The following is a 14665-nucleotide window of genomic DNA, read 5'->3' on the forward strand; positions in this document are numbered from 1 at the left end:
TGTAAATGGATTAAATGCTCCCACCAAAAGACACAGGCTGGCTGAATGGATACAAAAACAAGACCCATACATATGCTGTCTACAAGAGACCCACTTCAGACTTAGGGACACATACAGACTGAAAGTGAGGGGATGGAAAAAGATATTCCATTCAAATGGAAATCAAAAGAAAGCTGGAGTAGCAATTCTCATATCAGACAAAATAGACTTTAAAATAAAGACTATTACAAGAGACAAAGAAGGACACTATATAATGATCAAGGGATCGATCCAAGAGGAAGGTATAACAATTGTAAATATTTATGCACCCAACATAGGAGCACCTCAATACATAAGGCAAATACTAACAGCCATAAAAGGGGAAATTGACAGCAACACAATCATAGTAGGGGACTTTAACACCCCACTTTCACCAATGGACAGATCATCCAACATGAAAATAAATAAGGAAACACAAGCTTTAAATGATACATTAAACAATATGGACTTAATTGATATTTATAGGACATTCCACCCAAAAACAACAGAATACACATTTTTCTCAAGTGCTCATGGAACATTCTCCAGGATAGATCATATCTTGGGTCACAAATCAAGCCTTGGTAAATTTAAGAAAATTGAAATCGTATCAAGTATCTTTTCCGACCACAACGCTATGAGACTAGATATCAATTACAGGAAAAGATCTGTAAAAAATACAAACACATGGAGGCTACACAATACATTACTTAATAACGAAGTGATTACTGAAGAAATCAAAGGGGAAATCAAAAAATACCTAGAAACAAATGACAATGGAGACACGACGACCCAAAACCTATGGGACACAGCAAAAGCAGTGCTAAGAGGGAAGTTTATAGCAATACAAGCCTACCTCAAGAAACAGGAAACATCTCGAATAAACAACCTAACCTTGCACCTAAAGCAATTAGAGAAAGAAGAACAAAAAAAACCCAAAGCCAGCAGAAGGAAAGAAATTATAAAGATCAGGTCAGAAATAAATGAAAAAGAAATGAAGGAAACAATAGCAAAAATCAATGAAACTAAAAGCTGGTTCTTTGAGAAGATAAACAAAATTGATAAACCATTAGCCAGACTCATCAAGAGAAAAAGGGAGAAGACTCAGATCAATAGAAATAGAAATGAAAAAGGAGAAGTAACCACTGACACTGCAGAAATACAAAAGATCATGAGAGATTACTACAAGCAACTATATGCCAATAAAATGGACAACCTGGAAGAAATGGACAGATTCTTAGAAATGCACAAACTGCCGAGACTGAACCAGGAAGAAATAGAAAATATGAACAGACCAATCACAAGCACTGAAATTGAAACTGTGATTAAAAACCTTCCAACAAACAAAAGCCCAGGACCAGATGGCTTCACAGGCGAATTCTATCAAACATTTAGAGAAGAGCTAACACCTATCCTTCTCAAACTCTTCCAAAATATTGCAGAGGGAGGAACACTCCCAAACTCATTCTACGAGGCCACCATCACCCTGATACCAAAACCAGACAAAGATGTCACAAAGAAAGAAAACTACAGGCCAATATCACTGATGAACATAGATGCAAAAATCCTCAACAAAATACTAGCAAACAGAATCCAACAGCACATTAAAAGGATCATACACCATGATCAAGTGGGGTTTATCCCAGGAATGCAAGGATTCTTCAATATACGCAAATCAATCAATGTGATACACCATATTAACAAATTGAAGGAGAAAAACCATATGATCATCTCAATAGATGCAGAGAAAGCTTTTGACAAAATTCAACACCCATTTATGATAAAAGCCCTGCAGAAAGTAGGCATAGAGGGAACTTTCCTCAACATAATAAAGGCCATATATGACAAACCCACAGCCAACATTGTCCTCAATGGTGAAAAACTGAAACCATTTCCACTAAGATCAGGAACAAGACAAGGTTGCCCACTCTCACCACTATTATTCAACATAGTTCTGGAAGTCCTAGCCACAGCAATCAGAGAAGACAAAGAAATAAAAGGAATCCAAATCGGAAAAGAAGAAGTAAAGCTGTCACTATTTGCAGATGACATGATACTATACATAGAGAATCCTAAAGATGCTACCAGAAAACTCCTAGAGCTAATCAATGAATTTGGTAAAGTAGCAGGATACAAAATTAATGCACAGAAATCTCTTGCATTTCTATACACTAATGACGAAAAATCTGAAAGTGAAATTAAGAAAACACTCCCATTTACCATTGCAACAAAAAGAATAAAATATCTAGGAATAAACCTACCTAAGGAGACAAAAGACCTGTATGCAGAAAATTATAAGACACTGATGAAAGAAATTAAAGATGATACAAATAGATGGAGAGATATACCATGTTCCTGGATTGGAAGAATCAACATTGTGAAAATGTCTCTACTACCCAAAGCAATCTACAGATTCAATGCAATCCCTATCAAACTACCACTGGCATTTTTCACAGAACTAGAACAAAAAATTTCACAATTTGTATGGAAACACAAAAGACCCCGAATAGCCAAAGCAATCTTGAGAACGAAAAATGGAGCTGGGGGAATCAGGCTCCCTGACTTCAGACTATATTACAAAGCTTCAGTAATCAAGACAGTTTGGTATTGGCACAAAAACAGAAATATAGATCAATGGAACAGGATAGAAAGCCCAGAGATAAACCCACACACATATGGTCAACTTATCTTTGATAAAGGAGGCAAGCATATACAGTGGAGAAAAGACAGCCTCTTCAATAAGTGGTGCTGGGAAAATTGGACAGGAACATGTAAAAGTATGAAATTAGAACACTCCCTGACACCATGCACAAAAATAAACTCAAAATGGATTAAAGACCTAAGTGTAAGGGCAGACACTATCAAACTCTTAGAGGAAAACATAGGCAGAACACTCTATGACATACATCACAGCAAGATTCTTTTTGACCCAGCTCCCAGAGAAATGGAAATAAGTACACAAATAAACAAATGGGACCTAATGAAACTGAAAAGCTTTTGCACAGCAAAGGAAACCATAAACAAGACGAAAAGACAACCCTCAGAATGGGAGAAAATATTTGCAAATGAAGCAACTGACAAAGGATTAATCTCCAAGATTTACAAGCAGCTCATGCAGCTCAATAACAAAAAAACGAACAACCCAATCCAAAAATGGGCAGAAGATCTAAATAGACATTTCTCCAAAGAAGATATACAGATGGCCTACAGACACATGAAAGAATGCTCAACATCATTAATCATTAGAGAAATGCAAATCAAAACTACAATGAGATATCATCTCACACCGGTCAGAATGGCCATCATCAAAAAATCTAGAAACAATAAATGCTGGAGAGGGTGTGGAGGAAAGGGAACACTCTTGCACTGTTGGTGGGAATGTAAATTGATACAGCCACTATGGAGAACAGTATGGAGGTTCCTTAAAAAACTACAAATAGAACTACCATACGACCCAGCAATCCCACTACTGGGCATATACCCTGAGAAAACCATAGGTCAAAAAGAGTCATGTACCAAAATGTTCACTGCAGCTCTATTTACAATAGCCAGGACATGGAAGCAACCTAAATGTCCAGCGACAGATGAATGGATAAAGAAGATGTGGCACATATATACAATGGAATATTACTCAGCCATAAAAAGAAACGAAATGGAGGTATTTGTAATGAGGTGGATGGAGTTAGAGTCTGTCATACAGAGTGAAGTAAGTCAGAAAGAGAAAAACAAATACAGTATGCTAACACATATATATGGAATCTAAGGGAAAAAAAAAAAAAGGCCATGAAGAACCTAGTGGCAAGACGGGAATAAAGACACAGACCTACTAGAGAATGGACTTGAGGATATGGGGAGGGGGTGGGATGAGATGTGACAGGGTAAGAGAGTGTCATGGACATATATACACTACCAAATGTAAAATAGATAGCTAGTGGGAAGCAGCCGCATAGCACAGGGAGATCAGCTCGGTGCTTTGTGACCACCTAGAGGGGTGGGATGGGGAGGGTGGGAGGGAGGGAGATGCAAGAGGGAAGAGAAATGGGAACATATTGTATATGTATAACAGATTCACTTTGTTATAAAGCAGATGCTAACACACTATTGTAAGGCAATTATACTTCAATAAAGATGTTTGAAAAAAAAAAAAAAAAGAGGTGTACAGGAGTGAGGTTGCAGAATTTGATGATCTGGAGGTTGACGTGTCAACTGAAAGTCTGTTTTGAATGTTGCCATTAGGAGGGAAAACTTTCATATTTAAGAATGAAATTTCCCATCCCCAGAAACAGAAAGTGAGGCTGGGCATATTGAAACAAGAGGAGAAGCTTATCCAGGGTTTTATTCTCACATATGGATGCCCTGAATGTTATTCTAGACCCTTAAATGGAAGTTATCTTAAGGGTTTATGAAGCACTTTACATCGCTGAACTCTGCTCACAAAGAGGTGCTTCTTCCCTTGAGAGAGAAAGGAAATCTCCTTCATCCTTGCAGCAAACTCTGGGAGGTTCAGTTTGGTCTGAATCTGGACTCCCTGTGATCCTGTGGTGTAGATATAATCAACACCAAGCCTGTTTTACAGAGCTGAAGAGAGTTTGAGGGGCTCAGTGACTTTGTTGGATTTATAGGTGCTGGAGCTGCATCTTTGTGAATAACATTAGCCTTCAAAGCCATGGTGAAGAGATAACAATGCAGTAAAATGAACAATCTAGCACGTGGAAGACAGGCAGAAACTGATGGGATCTGGTAGCACTGATTTATAACTCAACTCATCTTTTATGAAAGATCTTCAAGAAAGTGTTAAATTTTATAACTAAATATGCCTAATCTGAGTTTAACAGATGCAGTTGGGAATGCAAGAAAAAAAAATGCAATAATGACAAGGAGAACCTCAGCCAAACTGGTTTTCTGTGATCTTCCCATCCTTCCTGACTTCATGATGCCTCCTCCCCTCCCTGGGCAAGAGCCCGGTGCCCTCAAGGTCTTGCTCTTCTAGGTCTGTCTATCATCTGGATGTACAAATTATTGATGGGACTGAATGGGTCCCTCTCCATGTAAGGTGAGAATTCAAAGGTGCCGAGACATTAAGATTCAGATGGCAAAATTCAAGTCACCAGTCAGAAGAGAGAAGAAGGGTTTCAGAGGTTAGAGATCTCTGCATTGTTTGGAAAATCTGCCATGCAAAGTCTGCCCCAATTACAGCCCTTCTAAATTGCTTTTCAGACAACTTGTTAATAATTGGGGCCATGTTCAAGGGCATAGAAATTCCTTCAGAAATTTTATGTCTGCTTAATTCTATTCCTAGTTGCAAGGACTTAATATGGTTCCAGATGCCCATCAAAGGAGCACTAAGGTAGAACCAAGATTGGGGCTGAATTTGGGCAAAACAGGTAGAATTGAGAGGTACATGGGGAAAAAACTGAAAGCCAAATAACTCTTTAGTCATCTACATAGGCTCCTAGATCTAGGGTGCTCTATAAGGTAAGGTTAATATGGACATGAACATGAAAAGTAAAAGATGAATGACTGCACTTAGCCCTCCCTCTTGTTGCGTCTGTCATTTAGCTTCTACTTGTTTTGCGTTCTGCTTTGGAAGGAGTCTAATCATGCTTCAGTACCTGCTTCCAGTACTCAAAGCGCTAACAAGTTTGAAGAGCAAGCTTGAGGTTGGTTTGTTCACCAAAGATAAAAATATCCACTTGTTGCATAGAATGTGTGTTCGTGGGCAGAAAAGTAGAGGGAAAAGATGTATCGGGAGAAGAAGGAGAGGATGTAATCTTTAAGAATCTCTTCTGGTATCAACTAATGTCTGCATTTGAGGTCATTTTGGAAGTTTTAAAACCTGGGGTTGGGGGTGAATTTGAGAAAGGGCTTTTTCTCTCTCCTTGGAGATGTTTTATTACATTTGCCCTGGAGGGTTTTTTTTTTTTGAAAGAGGAAGGAATGTATCACCCAAACTTCACAGATTTGTAGTTAATTGGTCTCTGGGGTGGCATGGAGAACACATATTCACATAAATGCTCTGAAGACAATGCTTATTAAGCTCTATCCCAGTGGCCAGGTCCTCCGATCCCCCAAGGCTAATCAAGATCTCTTCTGGTACTTCCTGAACAAACTCAGGATAGCAGTGGAACACAAAGGATAAGATAAACACTTACTCTGTAGAAGAAAACACGATTGTATCTATCTATCTATCTATCATCTATCTATCTATCTATCTATCTATCTATCTATCTATATCTATATCTTTTTAGAAAGTTACTTCTTGTTTATATCTATATAATATATACCCCCAGAAATAATTGTATTGTATATACACATTGCATATAATTATGCAATGTGTATATACACATGTATTCACATTTACTTTCTTCCACTCCTTCATAGAACCTCTTTGGCCTGAAATATGTTAGATGAAGGGGAAATCAATCTTACCAAGTTCCTACTATGTGCTAAGCTATGCGCTAACTGTACTGGGTGCTTTATGTGTGTTAACTTACTAAATACTCCAAAATCCCCCTTGAAGAGGAGGAAACTGAAATTTGGAGAAGCTAAATAAGTTGCTCAAAATCTTATAGTTAGTTAGGGATTGGTTCAATATTTGAACCCATGACTATGTGACACCAAATCCTGCATATGAATATATGGTATATGCTGTTGTTTTCTTTATTATATTTGTTGTGATGATTGTGATCAGTGGTCTTTTTTTTTAATAAATTTATTTATTTATTATTTATTTTTGGCTGCATTGGGTCTTCGTTGTTGCGCGTGGGCTTTCTCTAGTTGTGGCGAGCAGGGGCTACTCTTTGTTGCAGAGCATGGGCTCCAAGCACGCAGGCTTCAGTAGTTGTGGCACAGGGGCTCAGTAGTTGTGGCTTGCAGGCTCTAGAGTGCAGGCTCAGTAGTTGTGTCGCACGGGCTTAGTTGCTCTGCGGCATGTGGGATCTTCCCAGGCCAGGGCTCAAACCCATGTCCCTTGCATCGGCAGGCGGATTCTTAACCACTGCGCAAACCAGGGAAGTCCCGTGATCAGTGGTCTTTGATGTTACTACCATGACTCACTGAAGACCCAGATGATGGCTGTCATTTTTTAGTAATAATATATTTTTTTTTAATTAATTAATTTTTAAATTTTATTTTTTGTATCTTTTAAAATATTTTTATTTTTATTAAAAAAATTTAACATCTTTATTGGAGTATAATTGGTTTACAGTGTTGTTAGTTTCTGCTGTATAACAGAGTGAATCAGCTATATGTATACATATATCTCCATACGTCCTCCCTCTTGCGTCTCCCTCCCATTCTCCCTATCCCACCCCTATAGGTGGTCACAAAGTACCGAGCTGATCTCCCTGTGCTATGCAGCTGCTTCCTACTAGCTATCTATTTAACATTTGGTAGTGTATATATGTCAATGCTACTTTCTCCCTTCGTCCTAGCTTACACTTTCCCCCCTCCCCTGCCAACCATGTCCTCAAGTCCATTCTCTACGTCTGTGTCTTTATTCATGTCCTGCCCCTAGGTTCATCAGAACCATTTCTTTTTAGATTCCATATATATGTGTTAGCATACAGTATCTGTTTTTCTCTTTCTGACTTACTTTACTCTATATGACAGACTCTAGGTCCATCCACCTCACTACAAATAACTCAATTAAAAAAAATTGTTAATTTAATTAAAAATTTTAATTAAATTAAATTTTAATTAAATTAAATTAAATTTAACTTTAATTTAAATTAATAAAAAATTAAATTTAATACATTTTTAATTTTTTAAAATTAAAAATATTTTAATATCTTTTAAAATATTTTTTTTTTTTTAAGGATTTTCTTTTTAATTAATTAATTAATTTATTTTTGTCTGTATTGGGTCTTCGGTTCGTGCGAGGGCTTTCTCCAGTTGCGGCAAGCGGGGGCCACTCTTCATCGCGGTGCGGGGACCGCTCTTCATCGCGGTGCGCGGGCCTTTCTCCATCGCGGCCCCTCCCGTTGCGGGGCACAGGCTCCAGACGCGCAGGCTCAGCAATTGTGGCTCACGGGCCCAGCTGCTCCGTGGCATGTGGGATCTTCCCAGACCAGGGCTCGAACCCGTGTCCCCTGCATTAGCAGGCAGATTCTCAACCACTGCGCCACCAGGGAAGCCCTAAAATATTTTTAAATTAAGGCATGTACATAGCTTTTTTAGACATAATGCTGTTGCACACTTATACACTACAGAATAGTGTAAACATAAATTTTATGTGCACTGGGAAACCAAAAAATTCTTGAGACTCCCTTTATTGTGATTTCCACTTTATTGCAGTCGTCTGGAATCAAACCCACAATATCTCCGAGGTATTCCTGTATTCCCCCAGGATTTTCCCCAAATAAATCGACAATATCTTTCAAGCTTGGGAGGAATAATTTCTCTTCTAAAAGGTTATAGTTTGCACTTGTTCTCCTGGAGCATGCTGATTTTGAATCTAATAACGGGCTGGTAGCAATGAAGCCTGGTTTGGTGGGTCTTGACATAAATAGGCATCCTCTTGCAAGGCAATTGCTTCACATGAGGTTAAGAAATGTCACTGAGCAAGGAATGGCTAGTCTCTTCACACAGGTTAAGAGGGATAGTCTCATGGCTAGGGAAGCTCAGGGTAATTCGGGAGTTCAAGATTATCAGCTTCATTTGAGCCTACTAATAAGTCCCTGGTCCGAATCTCAGGGTCTTGTTCTTTTTCAAACATATCTTTACATTAACTTACGAGGCTCTGCAACCCGCACAGTTAAACTTGGTCCTGCTTTTAAGTCTTATCATCCCTGAATCTACAATAAATAAAATATTTATTTTAGTTGGAGAGGGTGTAGGGAAAATGGAACCCACCTACGCTGTTGGTGGGAATGTAAGTTGGTGCAGCCACTATGGAAAACAGTATGGAGGTTCCTTAAAAAACTAAAAATAGAGTTACCATATGATCCAGCAATCCCACTCTTGGGCATATATCTGGAAAAGACAAAAACTCTACCTTGAAAAGATACATGCACCCCAATAGCAGCATAGCAGCATTAGTTATAATAACCAAGACATGGAAGCAACCTAAGAGCCCATGAACAGATGATTGGTTTAAGAAGATGTCACACACACACACACACGCTGGAATATTAATCAACCATAAAAAAGAATGAAATATTGCCATTTGCAGCAACATGGATGGACCTAGAGAATATCATACTAAGTGAAGTCAGTCAGAGAAAGGCAAATATATGATATCACTTATATGTGGAATCTAAAAAATAATACACGTGAATAATACAAATGAATCTATATACAAAGCAGAAACAGACCCACAGATATAGAATACAAACTTATGTTTACCAAAGGGGAAAGGGATGAGGGAGGGGCAAATTGGGAGTATGGGATAAACAGATACAAACTACTGTACATAAAATAGATAAGCAACAAGGATTTACTGTATAGTACAGGGAACTATATTCAATATCTTGTAATAATCTATAATGGAAAAGAATATGAATATATAAATATATAACTGAAAAAAAGAATTAAAATAGCCTGTATTGCTAGCTTTATATATATAGCTGGCTATATATATATATATATATATATATATATATATATATATATATGCATAAAATAGAGGCACTCCAGTTGTCTGGGAAGTGAGCTGAGAGTTTAAAACCCCAAGCGTATCATTTTTTTTTTGCTGTAAGCTCTCTAGTGGAGTCAAAAACAAACAGGCCATCTATAGTCACAGTAGTCGTCATTACTAACATAATGATCAAGTGCAGCAGTTGCTTGGTTTTCCAAAGTTTGCCTTCAGTGAACACTTCATCTGAAGCAATTTCATTATTATATAAGCAACATATGAGCAAAGTCCTTATCTTGTCTTCTGTTATGTGTGTTTCTAGGTTCATCAACTGGAATACAAAAGAATGCACCGCATAGATCAATTACAGTAAAGAATTTACTCCAGTGGGAATGGATGTTAGTAACGTATGAAGGTAGGAAAAACAGGGTGTTGAGAGATAACAACTTTGTTTATTGCTTGAAGGTTGTTTATTGCTTGAAGGTCCTGGACAAACCTCCACCCTTGGACCTTAGGTTTTCTCACTGGTAAAATGAGGTTGTTACAGGGGCTAGAGCAAGAGATAATGAAGCCTTGAACCTTGTAATCTTCTATTATGGGCTTTATGCCTTGAAGGGCTTCTTGACTTATAGGGTATTGATTAATTCTGAGAAGACATTTTGAAGGATCTATTTGAATCTTGATTGGGAGATGCAATGTGAATTTTGCCAACATCAGTTGGAGATTTTGCCCATAAGGAGAGTGGTAGTTAATTCGATAAGGACAAATGATCGGTGTTTCCAGAATCAGCTCTAGTACTGTCACAGATGGAACAAATAAAAGATGTCATAGTGTCATTTAATTTACCTGGTTGGTTAGTTTGATGACTACTGTCAAATTGTAAGATTATTTCCCCCTTTTGGGAGAAAGAAATTCAAGCGTGATACTTCTCTAAGAACTCTCAGCCTAATAAATAGGTGGGGTGGAGGAACTAAGGAAAAGAGGGTGTGTATCTCTCAAAGGGCTTAAACAATAGGGGATAGGTTCAGAGACAGGAACCTCTTGAGGTTCATTAGAGATCCCCACTATTTGAACTGTTTTAGGACTCCAAGGCAGGGGCTGTTTTATAATAGCAGGGTTGAGCACCAAGAATGTGGCTCTGGGTCAGTTAGGACTGGAAGAGATTCATCTCCAATCTGGAGAAATGTTTCTCCAAACAGATTAAGAGGGAGGATTGGGAAGAGCCCCTGTAGTTCCTTGGAGCCTCATCACTGAGAATTGGGAGGATGCTGGAAAGATTTGTTAGAGAGCTGAAAGTACTTAGATTTATAACAATATTTTTTCCAATGTCCCGGCTCTTTGCAATAACAGAAACTAGGAGGGTTTGGCTTCATTTACTAGAGTTGAAGGTTAAAAATTATGGTGGTCTTTCTCTTAGGTGACTCATCTAGTGTATGAGAGAGCTGGTTTGCCAGATTAACTAAATCTGGGGTGGACATAGTTTCTCATTCCATCCTGGTCCTTTTTACTAGAAGAGAAAGGTCCCAGTTCAGCCCATAAATAAACATAGAGTTAGGGACTTCCCTGGTGGCGCAGTGGTTAAGAATCCACCTGCCAATGCAGGGGACACAGGTTCAAGCCCTGGTCCGGGAAGATCCCACATGCCGCGGAGCAACTAAGCCCGTGCGCTACAACCACTGAGCCTGCACTCTAGAGCCCGCAAGACACAACTACTGAGCTCGCATGCTGCAACTACTGAAGCCCGCGCACCTAGAGCCTGTGCTCTGCAACAAGAAAAGCCACCGCAATGAGAAGCCCGCACACCACAATGAAGAGTAGCCCCCGCCCGCCGCAACTAGAGGAAGCCCGTGCACAGCAACAAAGACCCAACACAGCCAAAAATAAATAAATAAATAAATTAAAAAAAAAACCAACATAGAGTTAAAGCTACTCAAGTGGAATTAACATCTGAAGGAAGACCAGAATTTTCTTTAAAAATAATCTGAAGTTGATTGTAATAGTTACGAATAGGCTCAGCAGATTTTTGTGTGTAAACCTGAATTCAGTCCAACCAACAGGTTGCTATTTAAAAGTTTTGCTGCAATTTTCACTATATCAATGGTCAAGGAATTTTCATTTTATTTGTTAATCAACACATAATTTCCTAATGACTCATTTTAAGTTGAAGTCTTATCTAGTAATTCCAAAGAGTCTAATATACTCTAATGCTTTCCAGAAGTATAATGTTCACATTATTCATAAGTAATTAGTGTTCCTAATAATATTGATCTCATAATAATAAAAAATTGACAGTGACAGCAAAGGTAATTGTTTATAAAAAATCACTATGCCAAGATTTTCTGAAAATGAAAGTCTTTTTAAAACTATGTCCAAATTAGTTGGCATTTTAACTAAAACATATAGTTAGCTTGTATTTAATGAAAACATATAGTTAGCTGGGAACAATAATAATATACATTACCATGCATTTCTAATAAACTGGTATCAGAATATTACAGTTGGAGGTATTTCTTCAGAGACAAATGGGAATTTAAAAATCAAAATGATAATCTGTCCTATTTGAATAGTTCTTATATAATGGTTTTCGTATGGGTTGTATATCATAGGATCCTCCCACAAATATACAATGTTGACATATTTAGGTGCATCTCACAGATGAATGAAGGGCTTATGTGAGATCAGTTGAGGGTCACAAGACCACACAGATGAAAATAGGCAGGATTCAATCCTGTGCCATGTGATAACATTACCACTTTTTTTTTTTGAAACTATGATGCCCACTGTTTGAGACTGTTCTTTCATTATGTCCTGATGCCTCTTTTTAAGAATTAAATAGTATGATTTGTGTAAGATGGTACTGTGAATGTGAATTTGTAACTTACCTGTTCTCAATTACATTATCCTTCTCAGAATATATTTGTTTATTAATGTTATTCAACACTTACAATATGCACAGTAAATTCCCCATCTCCTTGGTCTGGTTTCTTTCCCAGAATTAAACTGCATGAAAGTATCAAGCTCCGGTATTTGAGGAGCTTATAGTAGAGTGCTTAGAGCATGATGAGCATATAATGTTTTTGAGGAAGGTCAATTACTACTGCAATGCTGGGTTCTCATGTGGATTTTAGTCCCCCAGTCACCTCTTAAAACTCACCCTACAATTTAGGCATACTTCTACCAGGTGGTAGCAACATTCCATAGTGGGGCTAAACTAGCAGGCATCTCTGAAGATAATGGTTTGTTAATAGTTGTCTCAGTTGTAACCATGCTGTTTGGGTTCTTAAGGTCTTCTACTTTAGTTCTTTTGTTTCAGAGTTAAAAACAGGTCCAGAGAGGCCAAGACCCTAATCCCCCACAGTAGGATGAGAACTGGAACTTAGTTTCTATGACTTCTAGCTTAGTACTTTCCTCTTGCATATATATTTTAAAGACCTCCTGGAGCTCTACCCACTACCAGAGCCTCCCATCAAGCCTCTTAGATAGCCTCAACCACCAGAGGGCAGACAGCAGAAGCAAGAAAAACTACAATCCTGCAGCCTGTAGAATAAAAACCACATTCACAGAAAGATAGACAAGATGTAAAGGCAGAGGGCTATATACCAGATGAAGGAACAAGATAAAACCCCAGAAAAACAACTAAATGAAGTGGAGATAGGCAACATCCCAAAAAAGAATTCAGAATACTGATAGTGAAGATGATCCAGGACCTCGGAAAAAGAATAGAGGCAAAGATCGAGACGATGCAAGAAATGTTGAACAAAGACCTAGAAGAATTAAAGAACAAACAAACAGAGATGAACAATACAATAACTGAAATGAAAACTACACTAGAAGGAATCAATAGCAGAATAACTGAGGCAGAAGAACGGATAAGTGACCTGGAAGACAGAATGGTGGAATTCACTGCTGCAGAACAGACTAAAGAAAAAAGAATGAAAAGAAATGAAGACAGCCTAAGAGACCTCTGGGACAACATTAAATGCAACAACATTCGCATTATAGGGGTCCCAGAAGGAGAAGAGATAGAGAAAGGACCAGAGAAAATATTTGAAGAGATTATAGTCAAAAACTTCCCTAACATGGGAAAGGAAATAGCCACCCAAGTCCAGGAAGTGCAGAGAGTCCCATACAGGATAAACCCAAGGAGAAACACACCGAGACACATAGTAATCAAATTGGCAAAAGTTAAAGACAAAGAAAAATTATTGAAAGCAGCAAGGGAAAAATGACAAATAACATACAAGGGAACTCCCATAAGGTTAACAGCTGACTTCTCAGCAGAAACTCTACAAGCCAGAAGGGAGTGGCATGATATACTTAAAGTGATGAAAGGGAAAAACCTACAACCAAGATTACTCTACCTGGCAAGGATCTCGTTCACATTCGATGGAGAAATCAAAAGCTTTACAGACAAGCAAAAGCGAAGAGAATTCAGCACCACAAAACCAGCTCTACAACAAATGCTAAAGGAACTTCTCTAAGTGGGAAACACAAGAGAAGAAAAGGACCTACAAAAACAAACCCAAGGGGCTTCCCTGGTGGCACAGTGGTTGAGAGTCTGCCTGCTAATGCAGGGGACATGGGTTCGAGCCCTGGTCTGGGAGGATCCCACATGCCGCGGAGCAACTGGGCCCGTGAGTCACAATTACTGAGCCTGCGCGTCTGGAGCCTGTGCTCCGCAACAAGAGAGGCCGCGACAGTGAGAGGCCTGCGCACCGCGATGAAGAGTGGCCCCCACTTGCCACAACTAGAGAAAGCCCTAGCACAGAAACGAAGACCCAACACAGCCATAAATAAATAAATAAATAAATATTAAAAAAAAAAAAAACAAACCCAAAACTATTAAGAAAATGGTCATAGGAACATACATATTGATAATTACCTTAAACGTGAATGGATTAAATGCTCCAACCAAAAGACACAGGCTTGCTGAATGGATACAAAAACAAGACCCAAATATATGCTGTCTACAAGAGACCCACTTCAGACCTAGGGACACATACAGACTGAAAGTGAGGGGATGGAAAAAGATATTCCATGCAAATGGAAATCAAAAGAAAGCTGGAGTAGCTA

Source organism: Balaenoptera acutorostrata, chromosome 9, assembly GCF_949987535.1.
Source record: "Balaenoptera acutorostrata chromosome 9, mBalAcu1.1, whole genome shotgun sequence".
Classification (NCBI taxonomy): Eukaryota; Metazoa; Chordata; class Mammalia; order Artiodactyla; family Balaenopteridae; genus Balaenoptera; species Balaenoptera acutorostrata.